The sequence below is a fragment of the Arachis stenosperma genome, chromosome 10 (assembly GCF_014773155.1).
Source record: "Arachis stenosperma cultivar V10309 chromosome 10, arast.V10309.gnm1.PFL2, whole genome shotgun sequence".
NCBI lineage: Eukaryota > Viridiplantae > Streptophyta > Magnoliopsida > Fabales > Fabaceae > Arachis > Arachis stenosperma.
The window spans coordinates 11,603,191-11,614,257 of NC_080386.1; positions in this window are offsets into that span (position 1 = coordinate 11,603,191).

Consider the following 11,067-nt stretch of genomic DNA (forward strand, 5'->3'; position numbering starts at 1 on the left):
CCAGGAAAACTTAAATCCCGCTGGAGGGGTCCGTATGTGATTACAGGAGTATCACCATATGGATATGTTGAGCTTCAGGATACTGATTCTAACAAGAAGTTCATTGTTAATGGACAGAGGATCAAGCATTATCTTGAAAGCAATTTTGAGCAAGAATGCTCAAAACTGAGACTTGAGTGATTCTCAATGAAGGTCCAGCTAAAGACAATAAAGAAGCGCTTGCTGGGAGGCAACCCAGTCATCAGCAGGTTATCTGTTTTGTTTAATCAAGGTTCAATCCATATTCTCAAAGGGCAAATATCAAAATTGAAGGAATTCACAGAGTTACAGAAGGATTCAGTGCAAAAAGCAGAGAAAAAGAGCTTGCTGGTGAAGAAACGCCAGTAAAGGGTACTTTGGGCGTTAAACGCCAGAATGGGCACCATTCTGGGCGTTTAACGCCAGGTGTGCAGCATTCTGGGCGTTTAGCAAAACGCCCAGTGATGAAGGAAATTCTGGCGTTTAACACCAGCCAGGGCACCTGGCTGGGCGTTAAACGCCCACAATGGCCAACAATTGGGCGTTAAACGCCAGAATGGATGCCATTCTGGGCGTTTAACGCCAGAAAGGTGGGGGACAGAGATTTTGCTTTCTGATTAAAATTTTTTCAAACTTTCCTTTTTTGATCCATAATTTTCTACATAAACACATTTCAAACTTTCATCATCCACCTTCAAATTTTCAAAAATTAAAATCATTCTTCAAATCTCTCTCAAATCCTTCCCAAATCTTCTTCAAAAACTCAAATATTTTTCAAATTCTTTCCATATCTTCTCAAATCTCCTTCAAAATTTTCGAAATCTCTCCCCCTTCCTTATGAATACATGTTCGGCCACCCCTTTCTCCCCACCATTCGAATTTTCTCTCCTCCTCTCTCCCCTCTTTCCTTTCTTTTGCTTGAGGACAAGCAAACCTCTAAGTTTGGTGTGCTTTTCCTTGATCACTAAGCCAAGATTCATCAAGATCATGGCTCCTAAGGGAAAACAAACCAACTTAAGAGGCAAGAAAGAGAATAATCCAAAGAGTCTTTGGAATCAAGAGAAGTTCTTAACCAAAGAACATGAAGACCATTATCACAAAATAATGGGTCTGAGGTCAGTGATCCCGGAAGTCAAATTCGATCTAAAAGAAGATGAATATCCGGGGATCCAAGAGCAAATTCGAAATAGAGGATGGGAAGTTCTAACCAATCCTGAGATAAAGGTTGGAAGAAATATGGTTCAGGAATTCTACTCAAATCTGTGGCTGACAGATAATCAGAGAATGACTGGAACTGCTTTCCATACTTACAGAACCATGGTCAGAGGGAAAGTTATTTACTTCCATCTGGACAAAATAAGAGAGGTCTTCAAATTGCCTCAACTGCAAGATGATCCTGAATCCTTTAATAGGAGAATGGTGAGAGCAGATAAGGGGTTGGATCAAGTTCTAGAGGACATTTGCCTCCCTAGAACTAAGTGGATAACCAATTCAAAAGGTGTCCCAAACCAACTCAAGAGGGGAGACCTCAAACCAATTGCAAGAGGCTGGCTAGACTTTATTGGGCGTTCCATATTGCCCACTAGCAATCGTTTTGAGGTCACTATCAAGAGAGCAGTGATGATTCATTGCATTATGCTTGGAAAAGAAGTGGAGGTTCATCATCTGATTGCTTGTGAGATCTACACAATTGCAAATAAGAATTCCACTGAAGCCAAACTGGCTTACCCAAGCTTAATCTCCTTGCTCTATAAAGAGGCTGGGGTGAAGATGGGAGTAGATGAATTCATACCCATTGAACATCCAATCACCAAGAAGTCAATGGAAGGACAAATGCAAGACAACTCTATCAAAAAGAGGGCGCAGGAGTTCCTCCCTGAATTTCCTGAAATTGACTACTGGGCCAGCCTAGAAGCATCTATCACCAAGTTGCAAGAAACTATGAAACAACTTAAGGAAGAACAGCAGAATCAGAACTGCATGCTCTACAAATTGCTGAAGGAACAAGAGAAATAGGGGCGTGAACTTCAAGAGTTGAAACGCCAAAAGCTCTCCCCTCAAGTTGAGGGAGCATCCACTTCTCAAAACCAAGGTTGTTGAGTCCTAACTCTGTGATAACCTCTATCATTAGGAGCCTATTTAAATTTTTGTTTTCTATTACTATTAGTCTTATCTTACATCTATTTTTGAGTCTTGTTCTTAATTTATGATTAATAAAATTTAAAGTTCATGTCTTAAAGCTATGAATGTCCTATGAATCCATCACCTCTCTTAAATGAAAAATGCTTTAATCACAAAAGAACAAGAAGTACAGGATTTCGAATTCATCTTTGAAACTAGTTGAATTAGTTTGATATGGTGACAACACTTTCTGTTTTCTGAATGAATGCTTGAACAATGCATATGTCTTTTGAATTTGTTGTTTTAAGAATGTTAAAATTGTTGGCTCTTGAAAGAATGATGAAAAAGGAGAACTGTTATTGAGGATCTGAAAAATCATCAAATTGATTCTTGAAGCAAGAAAAAACAGTGAATACAAAATTCAAAAAAAATAAAAATAAATAAAATAAATAAAAAAATAAAAATAAAATAAAATAATAATAAAGTTGTGATCCAAGGCAAAAAAGAGTGTGCTTAAGAACCCTGGACACCTCTAATTGGGGACTCTAGCAAAGCTGAGTCACAATCTGAAAAGGTTCACCCAAGTATGTGTCTGTGGCATGTATGTATCCGGTGGTAATACTGGAAGACAGAGTGCTTTGGGCCACAGCCAAGACTCATAAAGTAGCTATATTCAAGAATCATCATACTTAACTAGGAGAATCAATAACACTATCTGAGTTCTGAGTTCCTATGGATGCCAATCATTCTAAACTTCAAAGGATAAAGTGAGATGCCAAAACTGTTCAGAAGCAAAAAAGCTACTAGTCCCGCTCATCTAATTGGAGCTAAGTTTCTTTGATATTTTGGAGTCTATAGTATATTCTCTTCTTTTTATTCTATTTTGATTTTCAGTTGCTTGGGGACAAGCAACAATTTAAGTTTGGTGTTGTGATGAGCGGATAATTTATACGCTTTTTGGCATTATTTTTGGTATGTTTTTAGTATATTTTAGTTAGTTTTTATTATTTTTTAGTTAAAATTAACTTTTCTGGACTTTACTATGAGTTTGTGTGTTTTTCTGTGATTTCAGGTATTTTCTGGCTGAAATTGAGGGTCCTGAGCAAAAATCTGATTCAGAGGCTGAAAAGGACTGCAGATGCTGTTGGATTCTGACCTTCCTGCACTCGAAGTGGATTTTCTGGAGCTACAGACGCCCAATTGGCGCGCTCTCAACGGCGTTGGAAAGTAGACATCCTGGGCTTTCCAGCAATGTATAATAGTTCATACTTTGCCCGAGATTTGATGGCCCAAACCGGCGTTGCAAATCAGCTTCAGAATTCCCAGCGTTTAACGCCGGAACTGGCATAGAAATTGGAGTTAAATGCCCAAACTGGCATAAAAGCTGGCGTTTAACTCCAGAAAAAGTCTCTACACATGAAAGCTTCAATGCTCAGCCCAAGCACACACCAAGTGGACCCCGGAAGTGGATTTTTACGTCATTTACTCATTTCTGTATACCCTAGGTTACTAGTTCACTATTAATAGGACCTTTTGATATTTTATCTGTACCTCATGACACTTTACACGTTTCTCATTGTATCTTCTACGGCATGAGTCTCTAAACCCCATGGTTGGGGGTGAGGAGCTCTGCTGTGTCTTGATGGATTAATGCAATTACTACTGTTTTTCATTCAATCATGCTTGCTTCCATTCTAAGATATCACTTGTTCCTAAACCTGATGAATGTGATGATCCGTGACACTCATCATCATTCTCAACTATGAATGTGTGCCTAACAACCACCTCCGTTCAACCTTAGATTGAGTAGATATCTCTTGGATTCCTTAATCAGAATCTTCGTGGTATAAGCTAGAATTGATGGCGGCATTCAAGAGAATCTGGAAGGTCTAAACCTTGTCTGTGGTATTCTGAGTAGGATTCAAGGATTGAATGACTGTGATGAGCTTCAAACTCCTGAGGGCTGGGCGTTAGTGACAGACGCAAAAGAATCACTGGATTCTATTCCAACCCGATTAAGAACCGACAGATGATTAGCCGTGCTGTGACAGAGTGCGTTGAACATTTTCACTGAGAGGATGGGAGGTAGCCATTGACAACGGTGAAACCCTACATACAGCCTGCCATGGAAGGAGCCTTGCGTGTTTGAAGAAGAAGACGGTAGGAAAGTAGAGGTTCAGAAGACAGAGCATCTCCAAGACCTCAACCTGTTTCCCATTACTGCAAAACACGTACTTATTTCATGTTCTTTTGCTTTTTACAATCAACCCTGATAATAATTGATATCCTGACTAAGAGTTACAAGATAACCATAGCTTGCTTCAAGCCGACAATCTCCGTGGGATCGACCCTTACTCACGTAAGGTATTACTTGGACGACCCAGTGCACTTGCTGGTTAGTTGTGCGGGAGTGCAAAAGTGTGATTGCAATTTCGTGCACCAGTCGGGTTGGCAGTTGAACCGACAATGTGATATCACAGCCAGTAGGGCAGGCATTCATCATATGCATTTCCTATCTGCTTGTATGCTTTGTCTAATTGTAATGGTTTGCCTAATTGAATAACATGCTTAATTGCTATCTGAATTATTTGCCATATATGTTACTACTTGTTCTTTACTTGATTTGAACATTATCTGTGTTTTCTGCTGGGATTGAGGAGGTTCGGAAGGCGGTGGCGATGGGATCGCGTGGAGGATCGGTTGGTGAAGGCTGTGGGACAGCAGTGTTTGGTTAGAATAAAAATCCCTTAAGATAGATAACCTGGTTTATTTAAGTCAAGTTGGTATATTATGCTTAAATGTTTTAGAATGCTTTAAGTTGAATCTTGTGATGGATATAAAGCTTAGGATTGCCTTTGGCATCCCGGGGTCTTATATCCTATATCACTGGGAACTGTTACCATACTGAGAACCGCCGGTTCTCATACCATATTGTTGTTGTGCTTTCAGATGCAGGTCGCAACCCACCTCGGTGAGTTACTTTGGTTGGTGACAGGAGCGAAGAATCTTGGATCATTTTGGAGTTCTTTTTGGTTTATTTTGTTTATACATCTCTCCTTTTATATTTTGTTTTGCCTAGAGGCATGTATTTGAGAGAACAAAACTTGTATAAGTTGTTTTCACTGTATGGTTTTGTATATCAGTATATGGCTAGCGGGCTTAAACTCCGCGAGTCGTGACTAGTTCCCTATGATATTATATACTTATCTTTTGTTATATCTTCTCTGTTTCTTATGCCTTAAGCTAGTAGCTCCGTTAGTACGTTTGTGCTTCGAAATTCTGTTTTTGAGCTATATCTTTCATCGGTCTTCTAGATTATACTATTCTTTCTATATAATATATATATATATATATTATGTATGAGTTTAGAACTGTCGTAATCTCTGATTGACCTTGGCTTTACGACGCGAGGTAAGGCTTAGGCTAATTAGGGTGTTACACCAGTAATTAAACATAAACACACAACTTCGGGAGTTCACGTATTAACTTCCAACAATGCCTTATTGGTGCGATCCAAGTAATCTCGGATACTTTCTCCAACTCTCTAATTCACGCTGAGTAAAAAGATCGGATATTTGGCTTGAGTTCTTCTGTTAGTGAACGTGCAAGGAACTTTGTCTTGATATCAGCTAAGGATGATATGGAGCCAGAAGGCAAGGTATTGAACAACGTCATTGCTGGTCTAGATAATATAACTAGAAAAGCTTTACATCTTATAGCATCCCCAACTTCTCCAAATTAATTCTTTCCTAAAAAACATCTATTTACTCCTGAGGATCCAACTTTCCCTCATACTTCAAGTTTGTTGGTTTATCAAAATGCTTTGGCAAGAAGACTTGAAGGACATGCAGAGAAAATAGAGTTTGTCCGATGATGACATGCTCCCGAGTATCCCTATGCCTTTTAGGACTTGGGCTCCTTTGCGGACTCCATTTCCTTTTAGACTAAGCTAAACGGGAGTCAGTCCTTTCCCTTTTTCTAGCTCACGATGTAGTTCTTCATATTGGAGGACTCTCTTATGTTCCTTTGAGGTGATGGAGAACGACAACGATCATCTTTCTGATGTTGTTTATGGCCTCGATCTGGGGTCCTCCTGTCGCAACTATCTCGCCGATCCCTTGACGTCCTATGTCATGAGCGAGATTGCGTGACATTGACCGTTCTGCCAACTGTCGTTTCAGTTCTTGTACTTTATGATGCATTTCCTATCTCGAATGAATATAATCCTCTCCTAATCCAACGAAATGATGACCATTAGTGTTTTAAACTTCTCGTTGTTTAGAACCTAGGAGAACTTGATGCTGTTGACCCTCATTGTTGCTTAGGGTAACATCAGTTTCATGTGCATCATCATGTGGTTGTTCTTTGTGAGCGGTGTCAGGATTAATGATTGATTGTTGATGACAAGTCATCTTATACTAGTTTTAGTAGCATTTTTTACTTGTTTCTATTAGGTTTTATGCACTTTCTTGCACAATAAATAAGTGATTGGAATGGAATTTCATGTTTATCTTGACTCAATCAAACATTATTAATTTTATACAAAATCATAAGATTTATGCACAATTTAGTTAATTATTATGAATGATACAAAACTTTATGATTTTGGTGAGACTTTGATGGCATGTTTGATTGATGACATGTGAAAAAATAAAAGGAAGAAACAAAGAAGGAAGAAGTGCATGAGAATGCTACGTTCACAAGTGATGCGCACGCGTACAAGGTGCTTATGCGCAGGATGACACTTTTGGAGATCCACGCGTACGCATGCATGGTGCGCACGCGTGGAAGGAGGATCAGCGTTCACCAGCAATGAACGCTACGTTCACTTTGAATGAGCGCCTGCGATACTTTCAGAATTGGAATTTTAATTTGGTCACCGACGCGCACGCGTGCATGACGTGCACGCGTCGATGTGACGATAGTGGTGGTTGGCGCAAACGCGTACATGATGCTGGAGCGCAGAAGTGATATTTTACCATCTACGCGCACGCGTGAGGAGCGTTCATGGCGCAAACGTAGCGTTTAGTTAATGAACGCTGCCAAGGGACGCGCATGCATGCAGGATACGCGCAAGCATGGCTGAGACTAAAAATAGTATCGACGTGCATGCATGTGTTATGCTCACGCGTCGATGGTGCAAAACCGCAAGGGACGCGCACGCACAGAGAACGCATACGCGTCGATGAATGAACGCTCTGCTCACTTTCAGAACGCTACGTTATCTTGGAGCTGCAACTAAGTACCAATCCTGACCCACTTCAAGTACTTGATGACTGAATTGAAAAGTGTATAAATAGAAGAAAATTTGATTTCATTAGGGGCTTTTGCTTTGGATTTTCTTTTTACCTTTTCTTTTAGCTTTTCTTTAGAATTTGAATATCTGAATTTATTTTCCTTTCTATTCTTCATCTCCTTCTGCATTTTCTTTTCTGTTTTGGTACTTGAGCAATGATGAACTAAACCCCAATTTCATCAGGGGGAGGAGCTTTATTATAATTCTAATGAATCAATAAAATTCTTCTTCTTCTTCTCAATTCATTTTTGTAGCTATTGGGTATCTTCTGCTTTGATTGATGATTCATGCACTCTAGAAGGGGTTTGAATCTGTGAATGTGGGTGTGAGCCTCGGAAGGGGAATCACCTTCATTAGAACTGGAGCTCTATCCTTCACTACTCTCTTGATCAATACCATTCGGGAGGAATTGAGATCTTGACAGTTAGTGTGGCTTATGGATGAGAGATTTGCACTTAAACTCTTCTCATGACAATTAGATCAAGGAATTGGCAATATTGATTGTGATTAGAGAGATTGGATCGCCAAGGAATTGGGATCCAATCAATTTTAATCTGCTATAGATCTACTCATATGATTGAGAAAGGAGTTGAGAACCAATTGATTCATGATGGATTATGATATCTCCAATCCCCGATGAATCATTTTCTTTGAATTTCTTCACCTTAGAGTTCTCTGATTTCACTGTAATTTACTTTGTTCAAGTCTGTTTTGATTTACTGCACCCAATTCCCTTTATTATTCATGCAATTTAAGTTTTCTTGCAATTTAGATTCTGCAATTTAAATTTCTTACTCTTTAAGATTCAGTTATTCACATTTCTTGCACTTTAAGTTTTAGTCATTTAAGCTTTCTGCCATTTACTTTTTTTGTTAATTTACATTCTGCACTTTAGTTTTCTTGCAATTCACTTTTTGTTAACTAAATTTCACTCAAATCACCAAATATTAGTTTAACTAAATTCATCATCATACTAAAGTTGCTTAATCCATCAATCCCTGTGGGATGGACCTCACTTTTGTGAGTTTTACTACTTGATACGATCCGGTACACTTGTCGGTGAGTTTGTGTGGAATCGATCTTCCCTCATCAATTGTATCTTGTAATTAGCCATGATACCAACTGTGTAGGATCTCCATAGACAGCACCAAAGATTAGATTTTACATTATAAATTTACCACAAAGCACAACTTAATGTCTAGAGATTGAAGTTTACAAAGCTGGAAGATGGAAACTCGTTCTCTACTAACGAAAAAAAATGTTAAAATCCTAATTAAACTCCTTGAAAGCAAATCACATTCATATTTAGACATGTAAAGGCATGATTTATTTTATTCAAATTTTACGAAATATTTTAGAGCATATTATTATTTAAAAATAATATGAAAATTTGTGGTATAAATAAAGAAATAATTTCTGAACAATTGTTTATAAAAAAAATTCATGAATCAACTAATCAAAATTGAAAAATCTCATTATTCAATTGTCCAAATAATTGCTTTAGATTAGAAAGAATTTCATTCAGATAGATTGCATTTAAATGAAAATTTTTTTATGTAATTGTTTAAGAGAAATAATTTTTTATTTTAAACTCAACATTTTCATGATTAAGTTACTATTTCATGCGTAATAAATTTAATAAGTATTAATGATGACAACTTGAATTTATTTTGATACCTTCGTCGGAATCTTAAAAATTCAGATGCTCAAGCTTACAAGTTACAAGTTGGGAGAACCCATTACAGAAAATCTATGAAACCAAAAAAATCGAAAAATGAAGAAAATATCAATCTAACATTCAAGGAATAAAAACATCGACTCTTGATCCTAGAATTATAATATGCAAATTTTAATTTAAAAAAAAAAGTCTAACTCCCAAAAGTCATAGGTGGTAGGTAACCTATGATTGATAGAAGTTATTATCAGAGTTCAAACTTTATAAGAAAAGTAAGGAAAATAAAAAATTTTACTTTAAAAGATGAGACGCTTAGGTTGAGACTTGAAATTTTGAAAATCTTTCTCAAAAGAAAGATAGATATACTGAATTTGGAGATCTATTCTAGAATATTTCTATAAGCCCAATCCAAGGAACCAGGTTCAAGAATATGAGAAGTTTCAATGAACCGGTTTGATGATGAAGTATTCTCTCGGAATCCAAAGAAGACGTTACAAAGAGAACACTAACTCCTCATTACTCAATATAGTACCTAATAACTCAATTTTATGAGGTTAATTATTACTTTGTAACCATCATTCTATTATTAAAAAAAGGTTACAACATCAACTACATATAGACCTATAAAAGTATCATAGGAATATATGATACCACAACAAAGTATCAAACAAGTCAAGAGAATAGTAACTCATTCTTCTAGATCAACTTAACCTAAAAGAAACTCATAGTCTCTAAAGAATATAAGAAGAGGAACTCATGACATCACAACCTTACAATATTATGCACTATTATTCTAAATACATGCATTAAGGTATGATTTTTAACTTAATTCTTCTTGAGAATTATGTTAATTTGAGTATCAAAATTCTTGCAGAAACATCTCGATTAGAAATAACAAATTCGGATATTATGAACTCAAAATAGGAGGATAGCAGTAACATCGTGTCTCTAAACTACTCTCTATAATTTTGTTCAGAAAATTTTTAAATTCAAAAGAGTAAAAATATTATGAATAGAAACAATTGTGATTTATGATAATGATTTTTCTTAATTTTTTTTTACTTTTCTTAAAATTATTTTGTGACTAAAGCTACAATTTTTTTTCATTTAATAAATTCATTATTCATATATTATTTTAATTATATAATAATGTTAATAAAAAAATAATCCCGCATATAGCACAAGGTGTTAATAATAAAAAAATATAAATAAATAATTTTTAATTAACTAATTTTAAATAACTATAATTAATAATTATTAATTTTATATTTTTTAAAAACTAAAATTTAAATAATTATTAATTAATAATAATTAATTAATATAAAATAAAATTCAAAAATACTTATCAATTTCTAGCTAAATCTTTATTGATTACCTAACCAAATTGTAAATAAAAATAGTAATAGTAATTGCTAGTACAGTAGTACTTTGTCTGCCTTTTACCGTACGTTGAATGGATAGGCTGAGTACTACTTTCAGTATTTTCTTTGTTTGTCAATTAATAATTTAATTAATTATGCTATATGCACTAAAAATTAACTACTGTCATACGGAATACGAATCTGATATTTCATAAAAAAAACTTATTTTATTATTATAAATGTTTAATTATTCGTCTATTTGATTTTTCTAAAAATTTAATTATTTAGTTGAAAAAAATATAAATTTAACATATATATAAATGTAAAAATACATGATAATTACTTTTGTAGGCTTGTAGCTGATTTTTAGTTTAACGAAAATGTTTTAAATTCAATATCGGCTTAGTTGCCGAATTATTATTTATTATTTTTTACTATTGTCATATTTCCAAGTTCCACTGTAGTATTACATAAACAGCTAAGAAAGTTTCTGTCATGTGGAACATGTAAAAGATGTTGCCGTTTCCGTTGTGGTCAAAGAAAGGATGGCTGTGACTAAGGATATTATAATAAGAAAGAATATACATTAAAATAAG